The sequence below is a fragment of the Hoplias malabaricus genome, chromosome 14 (genome assembly GCF_029633855.1).
Source record: "Hoplias malabaricus isolate fHopMal1 chromosome 14, fHopMal1.hap1, whole genome shotgun sequence".
In the NCBI taxonomy this organism is placed as follows: Eukaryota; Metazoa; Chordata; class Actinopteri; order Characiformes; family Erythrinidae; genus Hoplias; species Hoplias malabaricus.
In genome coordinates, this window is record NC_089813.1 from 34,699,235 (window position 1) to 34,718,007 (window position 18,773).

The 18,773-nt window shown below is 42.1% G+C and overlaps 1 protein-coding gene across 8 annotated transcripts in view; it reads left to right on the forward strand.

The window, feature by feature from the left end:
- The window catches only part of LOC136666394 (tight junction protein ZO-2-like), a 106,013-nt gene that overhangs the window by 20,807 nt on the left and 66,433 nt on the right, over positions 1–18,773 (forward strand). For 7 of the 8 annotated variants that reach the window (XM_066644557.1, XM_066644551.1, XM_066644556.1 and 4 more), the window contains one exon: positions 15,194–15,326. The gene's annotated coding sequence lies outside the window, so the exon portion shown is untranslated. Of the gene's footprint in view, positions 1–10,994; positions 11,012–15,193; positions 15,327–18,773 lie in introns of those variants that run through there. The other variant, XM_066644552.1, reaches the window with a different exon arrangement.

The following is an 18,773-nucleotide window of genomic DNA, read 5'->3' on the forward strand; positions in this document are numbered from 1 at the left end:
AGCAACTGATGAAAAAAGAAAACCAGTCAAACCAACAAAAGTCTGGTTTCTTCCTGGATTCACTTATTCATTCGTTCATCTTCTGTAACCACTTCTTCCTGCTCAGGTTGGCGGAGGGTTGAAAGACTTCCCAAGTATCACTGGACACAAGGCAGGAACGCGCCCTGGACAGGGCACCAGTCCATCACAGGGCATCACACACTCACCCAATCACTCACAGACTCATCCCCGTGGACAGTTTCACACAGGTAATCCAGTCTCTAGAGGAAACCCACACAGATACTGGGAGAACACGTACCTTGTGTTGCAAGAATTCTTTATTACTATTACATCATTTTTTGTTGTTTGTGTGTGTGTGTGTGTGTGTGTGTGTGATTTATAATTAATGTATTGAAATTTAGAACCATACATTTCCATTGTGCTTTCCATTAAGGTGTTCCCTCGATTCTTCCAGGACTTTTAATTTAGGTGGGTTTTTATTTATTTATTTTTTGTGGAAACCCCAGGTCAAACAGAAGGAGCTTACACTGTGTACTCATTCACTCATGTTCAAATAACTGGACTTTTCTTCCTGACTTGACTTTTCTTTCTTGATGTTTGTATCTGTGTTTTTGAGGTCTCGTGTCCTGTGTTGATCTCATGGCCTGTGCTCAGCCCCTTGTTGCAATAGCCTCGTCTTCATGTCCTTGAAGGGTCACTCGGTATGGATTAGAGCACTAAGCTTCAAGTGTATATTTACAAAGGTGAACTAGAGCATGTGAGTGGCCACTGAAGATGCGGTTTGGGCAGCGATGTTCTTCTGTGTCAGATACAGTCCTAACAGTACCTCACACACTATTGTGCCATTATGTCAGTGCCACTGCTGTGGTAAGAGTGAGCCACCACTCAAGCGTTTGTATCACTGGGCTGCTGTCAATAATAAGCACATTGATATGTTTGGTTTATCTAATGAAATGGTTAGTGAATGTTGGTACAAGTGGGTAAAATATGTAAATTATACCATGAAATACGATCAGTACATCGTAAAAATGTTTGATTTTATGGCACTATTATTATGTTAACCTGATGTAACACGTGTGATTATGATTGCATTATCTTACTAATTACTAGGTCTTCCCCAGTCACACAGGGCTCTCTATTTGGCAAGGTGAAGGTGAGGGCTAGTCCCTAGGGTCCCTCAATTCTCTTGGGTCCATGGTTCTGACCTGGTGCCCTCTCAAGAGGAATGGCCAACCTTGATTCACCAGTTCTAATAACACACATTTTCTTATCTCCTACAGATAAGGAAATCTTTCCACTCTGTTAAAGCCTGGTGGGGTGCAGGGAGCAGAGCTGTAGGTTAATGAGAAAGCAAGAGCCATCATTCTTCCTCCCTTTCTTTCTCCTTTCTGTTTCCCTTTCCTCTCTGTTTCTTATTTTCTTTGTCTGTTTCCCATTTTCCTCCTCCTCTTTTTTTTGTTCCTAACCCATATTTCTCCTTCCTGATCTGTCCTCTAATCCCCATCCCTTATGTCTATGTCCTCTTCCTTCTGTCTGGGTCTCTGTCTCCTGGAGTTGTTGCAGCTCCCCGGTGGCTGTTAAACTCGAATGCAGGGTTATATCATGGCGCGGTTCTGTACTGTAGTTAAAGGGATACAGGTGATATTCAGTCTAATCTCTGTATTCTATTCTCAAAAGAACAACTGGCTTCTAATTTAAGACTTTCAAGGCAACATTTATGTGTTCTTCTATAAATAAAATAATAGTTGTGTCCATTATCAGCTGTAATCTATATGCTGTAGACCACCTTTCGTACACAATGGCAATTCAAATTTAAAAAGTAAAAGAAAATAAAAACAATTAGAAAGTATAAAATAGAATTAAAACAGAATGTAAATAAATGATTAAAAGCTATTCAGTAGAATTTAAAACAATAAAAACAGAGTAATGAACAGTTATTAAAATGGTACTAGAAATCAAATAAGTAAATCTACATTTTTAATTCAATCTAAGTGCAGCGCTACTCAAATGCACAGGAGAACAGAAAGGTCTTTAATCTAGATTTGAAAATAGAGGTATTTGGGGACTTCTGGTGGTCTGTTTCAGGTGCAGACAGCTGAGTGACTGACAGCTGCCTCCCCCTGTGTGGTTCTGACCCGGGGCATCACTAGCTGACCAGTCCAGAGTGATCTGAGGGGCCTACTGTGTTCATACACTTCTAGCAGGATCTGAAATATATTTTGGTCCAAGGCAGTTTATTGATTTATAAACAATTAATAACACTTCAATCAATTCTGTGTTTAATTGGCAGCCAGTGCAGTGACCTGAGGACAGGAGTGATGTGCTCGGTTCTCTTGGTTCTGGTAAGAGTTCTAGCTGATGCATTTTGAATAAGCTGTAATTAAGGAGCTAGAGGTGCAGGAGCAGCAGGCCATGACAAACTGCCTCCATTATATTAACATCAGCGGCAACCAGTTACATCAGTTATGCTGATTATACTATTCTCTCTTTCTCTCTCTCTCTCTCTCTCTCTCTCTCTCTCTCTCTCTCTCTCTCTCTCTCTCTCTCTCTCTCTCTCTCTCTCTCTCTCTCCCCACACACACTCGTCACTCCTTATTGCCCTCTCTCTCTTTGTCTTTAGCTTTCTCTCATTTCCACCTCTTTCTTTCTCTCTGTCTGATTCCCTCTATCTCTCGCTCTCTTTCTGTTTCTCTTTTGTCTCCACTCTACTTAACCTTCTTCTCTTAATTAGTCTGACCTCTCTCACTCTCTCTCAATCTGTCTCTCTCTTCCTCTGTAGTTTCTCTTCACTCTTTAACTCCTTCGTACATTTTCCTCTCTAATTTGTTCTCTTCATCCTCTCTCTGTCTGTCCTTCCCACCACCCTCCTCTCGTTTTCTCTCTCTCTCTCTCTCTCTCTCTCTCTGAGGAGAGTAAAGGTAATTAACTTTAGACAGATGGAAGGGGGGGGCATAAAGTCCACACAGCGCAGCCACAAAACCCCATAATTACTCTCCTGTAAATCGTTGCAGTGAAACTACCGCTGGCCCTTCATTACATAACAGCCATGTGTGCTAAACCACAACAAATTCTCACACAAATGACCCATTGCCTTTCATTACACACCCCTGCTGTCAAACACACTGTATAGATTTAGCGAAGGTCACCCTAACTGTGATTTCAAGGACGAAACAGAACAATGACAGCGATGTACTTCAGGCAAATGAACGAGTTCCGAATTGTTAAAAAAATGCGTTTTGTTTAAAATGTATGCATTAATCACATGCTGCTACCCAGCAGTGAGGGTAAGACTTGCACATGCTTCCTCAGAGACCCGTGAAGCCAGGCATCGCTTCTGATTCATCTGCCATTCGTGAAAATTCACCGGACAGCGAAGAGAACGAACAGAGAAGAACACTAACTGTTTTTCTAGATAAGAATTAACACTACTGGCATAATCCTTGTTTTCTAGTTAGAATCTCCATTTTGAAAATGATTTCTATTAGTTTTAGTATTTTTTATTATTATTTTTTATTATTATTGGATGTGAGGTGAGGAAACAGTACAGTTTGAGAATGTCATGGTTCTTCACTCCATTGCTGGTAACCGAATGCCCGGTTCTCACAGATTTCCCTGCTCCTCACACCTTGTCTGGCTCATGGAGGGTCTGCTAATGAGTCAGGTGTGTTAGAGAGGAAACACCAACCAGTGCAGAGTGGACATCCCACAGGGTAGGAGCTCATGTTCTGCTGCCATGGATGGGAAGTGGGAGGAGAATGAGTGTGAGGGGGGGCTCAGTCTGGAACTGCCTTCAATATTCATAACTCCTCGTTCTGCTGGGGAGGGAAATGCTGCTGAATCATGGTGTTCAGCTTCCTCAGCAACTTTCTGGACATCCTCCCACAGAATCAAGGTCAAATAACTGACCTCTGCCTGCTGGGCTAGTGTCTGAGTTCTGAAGCACACGAGGCTTCAATTTCTAAACCATTCATACCTCAACCTTACAGCGAATAATTCAGTTATGCCTTTAATGTCAGACACTATAAAGGCTAATAGGGGCCCTGCAGATCGTAGGTGTTAAATCTATCTATCTATTTATCTGTCTGTCTTTCTGTCTATTTGGGGGTAGGCATGGGGGAATATGAATAGCTAATAAGCTAAATATAGGTACAGTAATTTGAGTTTTAATCATTTTAATCACATATTGTATGCTAGAGTGAATATATTTTGTTTTTAAAAAGAGGACACTGGGTGCACACGGGTGTCTCTCTCGCACACACACACACTCATGGTTAGGATGTTGTGGCTGGGGGGTTCAAGAAGGCCTACACTATGAGTGTGTGTGTGTGTGTGTGAGAGAGAGAGGACAAAATCATACAAATCTATTAATGACAGTTAATGCATAAATATGTATGCATTTGGTTGGTCTTAAAATGCCATAATGTTAAATCATGTCCTTTCATTTCAATGTATCTTTATACAAGATTAAAAACACAAATGAATAGATTCAATTTTACCACACTTCACAAAACGTGTTTTTTTCCTGCCATTTAAATTCAGGCAGCAGGTAGTGTCACAGTCACACAGCTCCAGGGACCTGGAGGTTGTGGGTTCGAGTCCCGCTCCAGGTAACTGTCTGTGAGGAGGTTGGTGTGTTTTCCCTGTGTCCATGTGGGTTTCCTCTGGGTGCTCCAGTTTCCTCCCACAGTCCAAAAACACACATTACACAACATAGGTTGATTGGCGACTCAAAAAAGTGTCCGTAGGTGTGTGTGTGTGTGTTGCCCTGTGAAGGACTGGCGCCCCCTCCAGGATGTATTCCTGCCCTGCGCCCAATGATTTCAGGTAGGCTCTGAACCCACCGCGAACCTGAACTGGGTAAGCGGTTACAGATAATGGATGGATGGATGGATAAATACATTATTCAAATAAACAACTAAAGTAAAATCAAACTGATTTGTGTTTGTATACATATTTACATTTAGGCTTTTTTAGGCTGAGGTGGGTAGAGGTTTGTCCAATGGTTAATGTAGAAGCACATGCAAAGCAGACTTAAAAATCTGCACACGGAATGTGTGTCAACTGAAGGACTCTGATTTTAAATAAATGTAAGATTTATCACCATTTAGAAATCATGTTCGGATTCATTTTATTACATCCCAAAATGCTGACAGATCTGGTAAATAGATAAATACATAAATACAAGATGACATATGGTCACCTTGTGTTAGCTCATATGTGTATGTATATGTAGTTTGGACATAATGGAAATTCAGGAATTTAAAGTTTTGGCCCAAACCTAATTTTGAAGTACATGAAACATTCACAATCTACTGGAATGTATTTTTCAGTCATATATTAACTTGTTGTTAGCTCATTTGTTGTTTGTCTAAAGGGAATGTATTTAAGTGTGTAGCCCAGGTTCAGAATTTAATTTGTCTAATGTTTATGGCATTTTTGACTGTTAAAAGTGCAACTGCAGGGAAGGACATGCTAATATCTTTCATTGACAACTCCAACACAATGCTGTATTGAACGAGCAGCGAATGCTTGCATTATGCTGACAGTTCTGACATTTCCCGGTGGTTTTTAGACTTGCTCACGCATGCAAAGCTGCACTGACATCTGTCTACACTGGTTGGTTTGGATATCTCTTTCCCAGAGCGTCCAATTTAAGTTGAATCTTGCGTTTATGTGGAAAGTGTTTGAGCTTGGTGAATGCCATATTTTGAAACTGATGTTATGAACAAGGTTTTGAACACAGTGGACCCAATGAACCATTAGCTGCTACTAAGAAACGTTTTATTAGGGATACAAGCTTCCATGATACTGTAAACAGTCTTTTTCTGTGTGTTTAGGAGGCACAATCATGATTTTGTCACAGCTACTTTGGAATATATTAAAGAAGTAAATACACCATTCAGTATGTTCTAGTAATTTAGCTTTAGAGACAGGTGTTAGCATGGTAGCTAAACAGTTTCAATTATTTGACTTCAGACATTCAAAGAACTAGATGTCCTTGTAGAAGGTTGATGAAATACCTCTGTATTTACGAGGTGAGTCCTGAGATACTTAAGAGTGTCATGAATGTGATATGGCCTTGTACAGCTAGATAGGATAGTGTCATGTAGCATCATGTGATTTGTCATGGTTCCTGTGTGAGGTAGCTGTGCAGTTAGAGAAGTGGTGTCCAAACCTTTTTCAAAGGGGGCTGAACTGGATCATGTCAAAATTCATAAGGGTCAGTCTCTCTTTCCAAGTATTATTCATAAATTATGTATAAAAGTATATTCAAAATATGAAAAAATACATCAAAAAAAAGAGAAACTAGGCATGCCTAGTTTAGCCGGACCGCCATTAGCAATATAGCTATTGTCTCAGAGTTTTTTCTGGCATTTCAAAAACAGGAAGGCCCAAAATACTGACTGACCTTCACTGCGGTGGATGGAGGATCTACAGCGCTGAAGTGGCGCGAGTGTGTCCCAATACAGCTCTCAACTCTCTGACCCCTTGAACACTTCAACCCTCGCGCCTTCTGTTCACCTTTCAACAACGTCCTTTAATGAAGGATTTTGGACTTATGACAAGAAATGGGACAGGAGAAACATTTAGACATCCCTGCTGGACACATTTTTTAGGTCCCAAAAAGAATACTTGTCCAGGGAAAAGGGGATGATTGGTCACTGCCAAACGGTTCCAAATGTAGTTCACGAACTGGAACTAACAACAGACACTGTAGTGGAGCCAATTTCTCTCTGTGAAATATGGCTGAATTAACAGCTCCTACTCGTGCATGCACGTTTCAACATTAGCTGTCAGTCAGTCAGTCAGTAAACACAAGGCGGTAGGCGGTCCGGCAAAAGTGTAAAATCCAGAAATCGCTGGTTCTCACTGTCAACTTTGCATTATTTTGCTGCAGCCATCACCAAATTTCATTCTGTGAATTACTTTGCTGGCCCAGAACAATTAATGGCGTTTAATTTTAGCTTAGTTCATTAACGAAGTGGTGCAATATTTTAGCTATACATTAGCGCACTGCTGCCTTCGTCAGGTGAAAGACAACACTGCCAATTGCCAGCGGGCCACTAATGATGTACTCTTAAAAGGGATGCCATGGGCCAGTTAAAATGTTACAGCGGTCTGCATTTGGCCTGGGGGTCGGACTTTGGACACCCCTGGGCTAGTGCGTTAGTCAATGCTGTATGTGTGTTAGCTCACTGACACTCATTTGTTGGTGTATTGGAAGACTGAATTCCAGCCTTAGTATTGAGCTGCAGTTGGAGAGTGTGTGAATCAGAGCCTGCAAGCTTTTATCCCTCTTCCTCTGTCAGTGTGGATCCATCTGCTCTACACACAGCATCAGTCTGAGAGAATCAACATCAGCCTCTGTGGGGAGTGGGCAGACACATGAGGAGTTTGTATAGAGGGAATAAATCTATGCAAATATGTTTAGGGCAGAATGGAACACAGTGTAATCATTTTAAAAATATTTAAGTTCCAACATAATGAATGTTTTTTATGCAAACGTACATTTCTGCTTTGTTTCCAGCACAAAGACTGCCGCAAATTGCTGCATCCATCCATCCATTGTCTGTAACCGCTTATCCAATTCAGGGTTGCGGTGGGTCCAGAGCCTACCTGGAATCATTGGGCGCAAGGCGGGAATACACCCTGGAGGGGGCGCCAGTCCTTCACAGGGCAACACACACATTCACACCTACGGTCACTTTTAAGTTGCCAATCAACCTACCAACGTGTGTTTTTGGACTGTGGGAGGAAACCGGAGCACCCGGAGGAAACCCACGCAGACACAGGGTGAGCACACCACACTCCTCACAGACAGTCACCCGGAGGAAACCCACGCAGACACAGGGAGAACACACCAACTCCTCACAGACAGTCACCCGGAGCAGGAATCGAACCCACAACCTCCAGGTCCCTGGAGCTGTGTGATTGCGACACACTACCTGCTGCGCCACCGTGCCTCCCCTAAATAAATAAATAAATTAGTTAATTAATTAAAAATACAGTTTCTATTTGTTATCACATGGGTTATTATTCACTTGGCAAAGTTGAAACTTAAAAGTACTTGCTTCTGAAGTAAAGCCAAACACGTTCAGTGAGGTTGAAATCTGTACTCTAGATCAGCCAGCCCACACCAGCAGTTTCTTGTTTTGATTTGCAAATGTTCGTCTTTGACTTTTCCTTTTCAGTGTTTCTTCACAAGGACCAAGAGTGTTGAGCTGCTTTCTTACACTGGAAGGACAGGCAGTTGTGGATTATTTTGTGTGTACCGTTTGCGTGTGTGTGTGAGTAAGTGATGACCCTATAGAAGTTTGAGTGTATGTTTCCTGGCTGTTTTTATGTCTTTGTGCAGATGATGCCTGTGTGTGTCCTACGGCTCAGCTGCAATCAGAGGAGTCACATCAGGCTGTGTGTGTTTGTGTGTCTGTGTGATTCTGCACTGACAGCTGCCCATGACATTGCCTTCTCTAAATATCCCTCAAACATAAACACACACAAACACACACACACACTCATCTCCATGGTTTCATAGTACATCGACTCCTAACTTTAATCATTATGATTATCTTGACCTTAAAACTAGTCCTAGCCTTAAACCAACTTAAACACTATTGACATTATTAAGACATGTTTTTTGTCCACGTAAGGACAAGTCAGTTCAGTGTGAGTGTAAACAGATTTTGACCTGTACAATGCGATGTGTGTATGTCTAGACCACAGACAGATGTAAATACACAGACATCAAGTGTCACATCAAGGCTGAATGAAATATCAGGAGCTGTTCCACTGATCTCCATCCTGTAACAACACTTGCTGACACCAGCTGGTGAAGTTTTGCATGCATATTTTTGGCCTGAGCTTTGATTAATCAAGTCTTCAGTTCCACAACCATAATGTAATTCATAATGTGCCACATTTTTTCAGTGATGAAACAGGTCTGTCTTGCTTGTCTATTACCAACTCCATGATTGTGCAGCAAGAGCTGTTATAACATGCAGAATGTTCTTTTCTATTTTCATGTTGAAATGTGGGACATTTTCTATTTTCATGTTGACATGTGGGCCAAAAAACCCCAAGTTATCATGTGATAGGGAGTAAACTGACGAGTAATAGATGATAGACAAAAATATCATTCACCGTTATTGGATGCTGTGAATGCAGAAACATCTCTGAGTGGTCAGATTGCTGATAAGACGTGTGCATATTGTATCCTTTTGTGGTGTTAGTGCTGCACAGGCCAATATCACAGCAATGACTAAGTGATACATTTTTCCATCCTAGAACAGACACACACACACACACACACACACACAGTGCTCTCAGCTGATTTATCATGGAGCTCAGCCACTCTCAACTGCAGCTAGTCCTGTTCTGTACAGCCTGATAACTACTCAGATAGAACTACACTTATCTGCTACAATTATTGCATTAAACACTCAGTAATGCATCTAATGTGCCTCACCAGTGTACCTCATTTCCCTAACAATAAAATAAAAACTAACTCTATTGTAGTCTACATCTGACAATAATGTAATATGCCTTATTCATGCGGAAATGATATATCACACATCATAGCTCATGAATAAAGTGAGCTCAATGCAGTTTACAGCAATGACCTCTCTCTCTCCCCCTCTCTCCCTCTCTCTTTCTCTCTCTCTCTCTTTCTCTCTCTCCCTCTCTCTCTCTCTCCCTCTCTCTCTCTTTCTCTCCCTCTCCCTCTCTCTCTCTCTCTCTCTCTCTCTCTCCCTCTCTCTCTCTCTCTCTCCCTCTCTCTCTCTTTCTCTCTCCCTCTCTCTCTCTCTCTCTCTCTCTCTCTCTCTCTCTCTCTTTCTCTCCCTCTCCCTCTCTCTCTCTCTCTCTCTCTCTCTGTCTCTCTCTCTCTCTCTTCCCCCCCCCTCTCTCTCTCTCTCTCTTTCCCGCTCTCTCTCTCTCTCTCACATTCAGAAACAGTTTACACTCTCTATTCCATTGAATATGTTAAAGAAAGAACAGATGTCCACCAGTCAATGAAATAATTACAAGGGGGTTGTGTATTCACCAAAAAGAAAAATCTATTTAAATTGTTTTGACACAGTTTCAGCACTAAATTACTACGTGTGAGTATTTTCTTAAACACGAGTGAGTGAGCGTGATTTCCGTGAGTTTGCGCTTCATCTGATTTGTGTGTGTGTACGTGTTTGTAGCTGGTGTGCGGCGAGTGGGGTGCAAAAGAATATTCAAGCAAGCACAAGTACTGAACCATTCACTGCTCCTTTGTTCCCTATGCACATCTAAGGGCACAATAATGACATTTTCCCTGGTAGTATGGCTGTGGTTAAATACTTGATGTGACAGAACTAGTTTTATAGACTTGTATTAGTAAATAGACATTCTTTGAGAGGATATTTTGAATGACACTTTTTTATTGCTATTTATATTCACAAATAATGAAAGAGATTTTTGGCGCTGCAGGATGGGCCAGGTTTGTTTTAAAGAAACACTAGTACAGGTCAGTGAAGCATCAGTTATTTAGGAGCTGTAATGTTAAAGGTAAACACTACCTAATGTTCCTTTAAGATACAAGTTTCAGGCACAAAACTGCTGACACTTCACAGCTGAAAATGTTCACACAGTTCTCAGTCTGAAATAGTGTCACATGTTCCTAATTTTCCTCCGCCTCTCCCTCTTTCTCAGCTATTTGTGTTGTTTTAGGCTTCTCCAACCTGTATTTCTCAAACAGTTATCAGAAACGGATTGCTTCCTTTCTCGATGCCCCCCTCCCTCATCCCCCAGCAGGCTGAGCCTCTATCCCGCCTCTTCCTGTCACATCACATTACTGTACTTCCATCTCTGCAGTCTTTCCTCGTGCGTCTGCACAGCTTGGGCTAACGGCCGTCTGCGTCTCAGACCTGTCACCATCGCCTCCAGACACAGCTCTGTCCGCTGAGATACAGCGCCCTGGGGCCTTCATTTAACCCCTCCTCATCCTCATCTCCAGTAGAGTCTTCCTGATCACTCGCTCAGCGGGGTTTGTGTGGCCTTCACCTTGAAACAGATATTTTTTATAGATACAGGATTGAAATACACACTTTTTAAAGCAATAATCTTGTCAGAAAACTAATTTACACCCTTTTTCTACTACACCAAAGGTAGTCATACTGTTGCTACATGTTTATTGTCAAAGGATTGCACCACCAGAGCTACAAAGTGTGGCTGGATTATCTTTTTTTACCTGATCAAGCTGTTGTCTAGGAGAGACTTTAGAGTCGTTCTTTACTATGTGAAAGGCAAAGACACATCTTCATTAATTCATTGTCTGTAACCACTTATCCAGTTCTGAGTAGCAGTGGGTTCGGAGCCCAACCGGAATCACTGTGTGCAAGGCGGGAACACATCCTGAAGGGGGTGCCAGTCCTTTGCAGGACAACAAACACTCACACCTAAGTTTGTTAAGTCGCCAATCCACCTATCAGCATGTGATTTTGGACTGTGGGAGGAAACCGGAGCACCCGGAGGAAACCCACGCAGACACAGGGAGAACACACCACACTCCTCACAGACAGTCACCCGGAGGAAACCCACGCAGACACAGGGAGAACACACCACACTCCTCACAGACAGTCACCCGGAGGAAACCCACGCAGACACAGAGAGAACACACCACACTCCTCACAGACAGTAACCCGGAGGAAACACACGCAGACACAGGGAGAACACACCACACTCCTCACAGACAGTCACCCGGAGGAAACCCACGCAGACACAGGGAGAACACACCACACTCCTCACAGACAGTCACCTGGAGGAAACCCACGCAGACACAGGGAGAACACACCACACTCCTCACAGTCACCCAGAGGAAACCCACACAGACACTGGGAGAACACACCAACTCTTCACAGACAGTCAACTGGAGGAAACCCACGCAGACACAGGGAGAACACACCACACTCCTCACAGACAGTCACCCAGAGGAAACCCATGCAGACACAGTGAGAACACACCAACTCTTCACATACAGTCACCCGGAGCAGGACTCCAGGTCCCTGGAGCTGTGTGACTGCGACACTACCTGCTGCGCCCCCATGCCGCCCAAGCCCAGAAAAAATCCTCAGGCAGATGATTTAGTTAGCATCACAGTTGCAGCTATGTGTCGTCATATGTCTCTGTGGTATCCCTCATACTTACAGTAAGTAACACCTTTATAGGTGTTTTAGTCTGTGAGATATGGTGGCCTTAAAATAGGATCACGAAGGTTAAGTGTGTGAATTTATGAGCTATACGTTGGTTGCTGGAAAATATATTCATCACATACCACATACATTTTTTGGGACGTAACAAACTGAGATTTTAAAAAGCAGCCCTTGAGTTTCTAGTCTTTGTTTACGTTATCACTGGTAACTGAATGGCCTCTTGATGTCAGATTGGCACCTACTGTCTAAGCTAATAGTAACTGCCAAACCCAGAAATGGATTCTGCATTCAAGATTCAAGGTCTTCTGTCCAGCAGTGTGTGTGTGTGTGTGTGTGTGTGTGTGTATCCACAGCAGTAACAATATGGCAATATGTAATTCCTTACCTTAATATTACAGCATTGAAATAAACATGATTATTCACTGACCTTTTGCAGAAACTGCACTATGTATCTATGTAACTCATCCATTTTCCTCCACTTCCCCATTCATTTCAGTACAGTGATGTAAAAACTAGTAAAGGTGTATTACGCTAGGGGTAACCACAGGAACAAATTACCCAAATCTTGCATAGTGTGCCTTTAATGTGAACATTTATTTTGCATGTATTTTTGAGCATTTCCATTATGAAATAATGAACAGAGGGTCCAGATTATGTTCTGACTGCAGTGTGTATGTGTTTGTGTGTGTGTAAATTGGCATGTTTATGCCTGAGTTCTCAGTTTGGCTGTGCATTGCTGTATGGGTGACTGGTCAGGGCTGTACCTCGGGAGAGCTGCTTGTTAAGGGCTGGATTGATGGAGGACTCTGTGGTTTGACTAACGAGGCTTTGGACGTCCAAGCCTGCGGCCAGTGCTGAGTGACTGCTCCCCTGGCCCCCATTACTCACGTCACACCCCACTGCTCTGCCACAGGCTCAGATCCCTGCCGTGCGGGACAGTCTCATATGCTTCCAGTGCATCAGGAGTGTTGGGGTCCACTGTAGGGGTCAACCAGCTGGAAAGCTCTAGAGTTACAGTCATATCTAATAGTCTTACTGAGTTCTTAAGGGTATCAAAAGCTTGGTTCTCTTCGAATGGTATTCTGTCCTGACTTTTCATTACCAAAAACACTCCTTTATCACAGCCAGCTTGCTACAAAGTTATTTATGGTCAATGGCTTTGTTACAAGCTGTGCATGCACATAGTTGGCATGTAACTGGCAAGTAGAAATGCCTCTTTTTCTTGGATTGGTTGAATATAAGGGGGTGCAAGTTTGTGTTTTTTCTCATTCCCAAGCTTTATTTTCATGCCAAATAATAATGTATTCAGACTTAAAATGGGTAAGAGCAGTATTAATATTGCTACGGAGTCATTGCTGTAGTTTAAATGTAGGTAAATATGAACTTTTGCCTTTAACTGATGGTCATGGTCAACATTTTCAGTGGCAGTCAAGGGAGGAGCTTGACAAATACATCAATCATTTGCTCTGTCACTGGGATATTCATCTTAGACCCAGTTATGTTTACTGAATGAGGCTCTAACATGTGTCCGAATAACAAAGCTTCATTGACTTGCTTTCGTTCTGACAGCAAACCAACAGATTCAGATTTCAACCAACAATCTATGAAACTGCTTAATGATACGGCTGAACATGCACCTGACTGGAGTAACACTTCTACAGGCACTGTGTTATTAGCTTATATTAACTTCAAACTTTGCTTAAGACAATACTTTGGATGATGTAGGCTATAATGAAAATTGAAATTGAAATTGAAATTATAATTCTGAAATTAAAATCTGGGCAGCACGGTGGCACAGCAGGTAGTGTCACACAGCTCCAGGGGCCTGGAGGTTGTGGGTTCGATTCCCGCTCCAGGTGACTGTCTGTGAGGAGTTGGTGTGTTCTCCCTGTGTCTGCGTGGGTTTCCTCCGGGTGCTCCGGTTTCCTCCCACAGTCCAAAAACACATGTTGGTAGGTGGATTGGCAACTCAAAAGTGCCATTACGTGTGTGTGTGAGTTGCCCTGTGAAGGACTGGCGCCCCCTCCAGGGTGTATTCCTGCCTTGCGCCCAATGATTCCAGGTAGGCTCTGGACCCACCGTGACCCTGAACTGGATAAGCGGTTACAAATAACTGAATGAATGAATTAAATTAAAATCTGAAAAATTCAGAGAAAAGTCAGAATAATTTTGAGAATAAAATCAGAATGTTCTGCTGCATGTATAATAATGCAAACACAACTGTCTTGCAGTGTAAATTAGGAATGCAGATTTGACATTTCAGGACCAGATTGCTTAATCTGTCGTGCGAGAACCTGTTTATTCATAAGAGGGCAGGTAGTTTTAAAGCATACAGTAATGATGAAAATGATGGATCCAGAGGGAGTGGCATGCCCATGATGCTCCATTGCATTATGGCTTATGGACCCATACAATGAACTAAAGCTGTGTGCATCACAGTCAGCGGCTGCACTGAGGGGTTTAGTTGTCATGGCTTGTGGATGGAAGCGTATTATAAACAGTTCTGTTCACTTAACTTGACTGTACTTTCATAACTCACTCTATGGTGCACAGACTGTGAGTCTGTCTGTCTAAATATTACAATAGATAATAATCCAAACTGTGTTTCTCTAAATATTCTGACTTTATTCTTGGAGGTTTTTCAACTTTAATCTCAGAATTATTCAAACTTTTTTCTCTGAATTATTCTGAATTTTATCTCTGAATATTTCTGACATAACTCTTTGAATGATTTTGACTTTATTATTAGAATTGTTCTCACTTCATTTTCAGAATCTTTTTTTTTTCATTGCCATGGCCTTAAAACTCAAAACTCAAAATAGCAGCTATTGCGATATGAACATATTCTTGAAAATAATGACTGCAATTTAAAAACAATTAACCCTTCAGCAAACCTCTTTCTTGTTAGAGATAAAACTAGGGCTTGGTGCAGCTCACAGTCCGACCCAAACGGTCGTGGTCATCCAGGTTAATGCGTAGCGTAGTGTGCGTTTGCTAATGTGCATGTTCTATTATAGGGACCATTACGGCTCGGAGCTCTTCCGTACAGGCTTCTCCAGAGAGAACAGCTACTGGAGCAGCCCCCCACGCTGCCTCTACCTTCTCGACTTACGCCACGCCTCTCTGCACAGCTTTACACGGCTCTGCCAGGTATTTTCCATCTTGTTTTATTTTACTGTCTCTCATGTTATTAACATATAGGGTGGGATTTTGTTTTCCTCCATTTCCTGCACTATTGGAGGGGTTCTTTCCTCCATTTGTGCACATGTAACTTTTGTTTGGTGATTGTTTGGTGAAAAATAAATTGAATTTCCACCATGGTCCAGCAACCTCCAAATGTAGGGTGACCAAATCTGAGAAAAAGAGGACACGTCTCCAGGGGGGGAGGGAGGGGGACTACTGACGTGCAGACTGACCAATTAAATGTTTACAGAGAAGGTTATCGACCAATAACGGTAGCTCTACAGTCAGACCGTCCAATCCGAAGATTTTAGGCTACTTCACCACGCCCCCTTTTCACTCAAGTGAACCAATCGGAGTAGGGGAGGGCAGGACTAGTTTGTGAACGAAACGCTTCTCGAAGTTCTATGTAAGTTCTAGAAAAACAAAATCCCTAACGTTTGTGAGATTCCGCCCGGACATTTTTTTAAGTCTAAAAAAGAGGACATGTCCGGGTAAAAGAGGACGTCTGGTCACCCTACTCAAATGTAGACGATGAAATAAATCGTGTGCTATCCTGTGTTTGCAGCGTTATTTTGCTAATGTAGCTAACATTTAGCATTTCACTTGAAAAGTAGTCTTGAGCCTGGTACGTATCACCACTTAAAGAGGGCACGAACCGCCTACTACAGCAGGAAAAGAAATTTGACTGACAGGCAAAAGGACCACAAGTCTGCTACCTTGGCATAAAGTATGAAGGCAGTCTTTCATGTTGGACCTGTCCCAGAGTCAGTACAAAATGATACAGATAGTGTATGTATGCGGAGATACAGACAGCCAGTCAGAATAGCACTGGCAGAATACTGAAAGCAAGGCCAGCAGCTCAAAGCTGTGAGCCAGTGTCAGACTCTCCGTCTACATTGTGGTAGAACGTCTGTGGCTGAGACCATTTGAGTAGAAGCCTATGTAAACCAGTCACCATAGTACGAACTCCATGACACCACACACCCACCTTAAACCATATTGTTAAGTACGCCAAGTGGTTTTGGACACTGTGTGACATGCTGTTCCATATAACAAGAGCAAATGTATATTCTTGAGCTAAAAACATAAGTTGAAACTGTCTAGGAGCCTGACGTTTATCGGAAATTTGGTTCAATGTGGTCTTAGCTATAAACATCTCACCTATTTTTTGGGTAAGAGAAAAATAAATTGCATATTTTCTCACAAACATATCCAAAATGTGTGCATCTGTATGTTGGCATTGTCTCCTTTTCCTTTCGTTATGATCTTGTGAGTCTTAAATTGGTTTAAGAGATGTGTTTATAAAACCTTTAATTAGTGGCCTAAAGCTTCCAGCTTGTTCAGAAAATCAATAACATCAAGTATGTGATGACCGGCCTGGCCAGTGGTTGTGCACCAATCACTGCTTGTTTTTATGGGCTTTGGCACTGCTAGCTAATTTAAGACGTGTCAGAGATGATGGGAAATCAGTCACAGCACGACATGCACATGCCTGTTACTGATAGCTGTTTTAGCTTACAGTGTGGAACCTTATTTATAATTTATAATGATTTATTAAAAGATAATTAAGAAATAACAGCATTGGGTATCTTTCACATCACTGTACAGCACGAGCAGGCCAGAAGTGTGTTGCAATCAAGTACGAATTCCAATCTGATGGGAGCAGGAAAGCTTTAATGTATTCCTTAAGAGGGTTTATTGAGCAGGTAAGTATTCAACAGAGTATTCCCATCCTGTCTTTCATTTGACATTTTATTTAATGGCTGTTCTGGGAGGGAGCGAACACTTTCCCGCCAGATTTGATGCCACTTGGAATGTGAAAGTAGATGATGAAATGACAAAGGAGTTGATCAAATCACGTTGCCTTGAAATCACAGAATAATGGGATGAGTCTTTGAGTTTAAAATGTAGACTTTCCAATTATATCGCTTAAGTGCTAATACTGTAGACAATGTATTATTATTGTCATGGTTTTACTCTATGTTAATGCTTTGAAAAGCTTGTCCAACATAGCAACAGTTGCTATGGAAGAATTCATCTGTGTGCAGAGCTTGGATAGGATAAATGAAATTTTGTTAAAGGAAAGTTCCACAAATATCCATCCATCCATTATCTGTAAGCATTTATCCAGTTCAGGGTCGCGGTGGGTCCAGAGCCTACCTGGAATCATTGGGCGCAAGGCAGGAATACACCCTGAAGGGGGTGCCAGTCCTTCACAGGGCAACACACACACACTCACACTTTTGAGTCGCCAATCCACCTACCAACGTGTGTATTTGGACTGTGGGAAGAAACTGGAGCACCCGGAGGAAACCCACGCAGACACAGGGAGAACACACCACACTCCTCACAGACAGTCACCCGGAGCAGGAATCGAACCCACAACCTCCAGGTCCCTGGAGCTGTGTGACTGCGACACCTACCTGCTGCGACACCGTGCCGCCCTAGTTCCACAAATAAAAGTCTGTAAAATTAATTGGAAAATATATAAATCAAGTCTTTTCAAATGGTTTTAGGTAAAATGGATATTTGTAGAGAATCTTCTCTTTGACCCAGATTTACATGTTTCTCATGTCTGGTTCCTATCACCACTACTGTTAATAACCGAGACTGGGAACGTTTCTCAGTTTTTGAATCCTCCCTAAAAGATCTACCTCTTAATGACTCAATTATACTGATATTGAATAGTTAAAGAAAATCAAAGTTGAGAAACAGTGGAACAGTTATTAACAGATAAGTATAGGCCTACGTATGTATAAAGCCTCACCGGGCCATGGATCTGGCTGTACTGCTGATTTGGACTTTCTCTGGGAAGTTACTGCTAGAGGAGTCAGGCAATCCATAGCCCTGATTTATGCGTGAGCCCAAAGGGAGCAGCAGGAGCGTGATCGTCAGGGTGACCTTCAACCATTTCCTCCTCATCCTCTGTTCTTTTGACTTCTACGGTGTGCTTACAGCCGGCTCTGATGCTCTCCGGCAGATGCTCTGTAGTAAAGAACACATTAGACAAACTGGTATCCTGTACTCAGTAGGCATCGTGAATGCATATTTATAAAGTGTAAACAGCATACATGACATGTTATAATATCTAGCGTAATGGCATACCATCAAACATAAGTGTATGACAGAATGAGAGCTTTGTTTCAGTGCCTTTTAAAAGCTACAGTGTCCTTATCCACACATGTTGTAAAACATTATGAGACCTTCTAAAGTCATACACTTTTTTGTGAAGTGTCATTAAGGTAATTTATAATTAACAACAAAGATTTATGCCAGGTATTATATACAACACTTTTTAAATCATTATGTATACAGGACTCTAGAAGCTAAACACAATGCTCTCCATGCAGCTGAAATATTGCATTCAAACATGATCAGAAAAGTGCTGCTGAGGTAACCTCTTGAGGGATACGA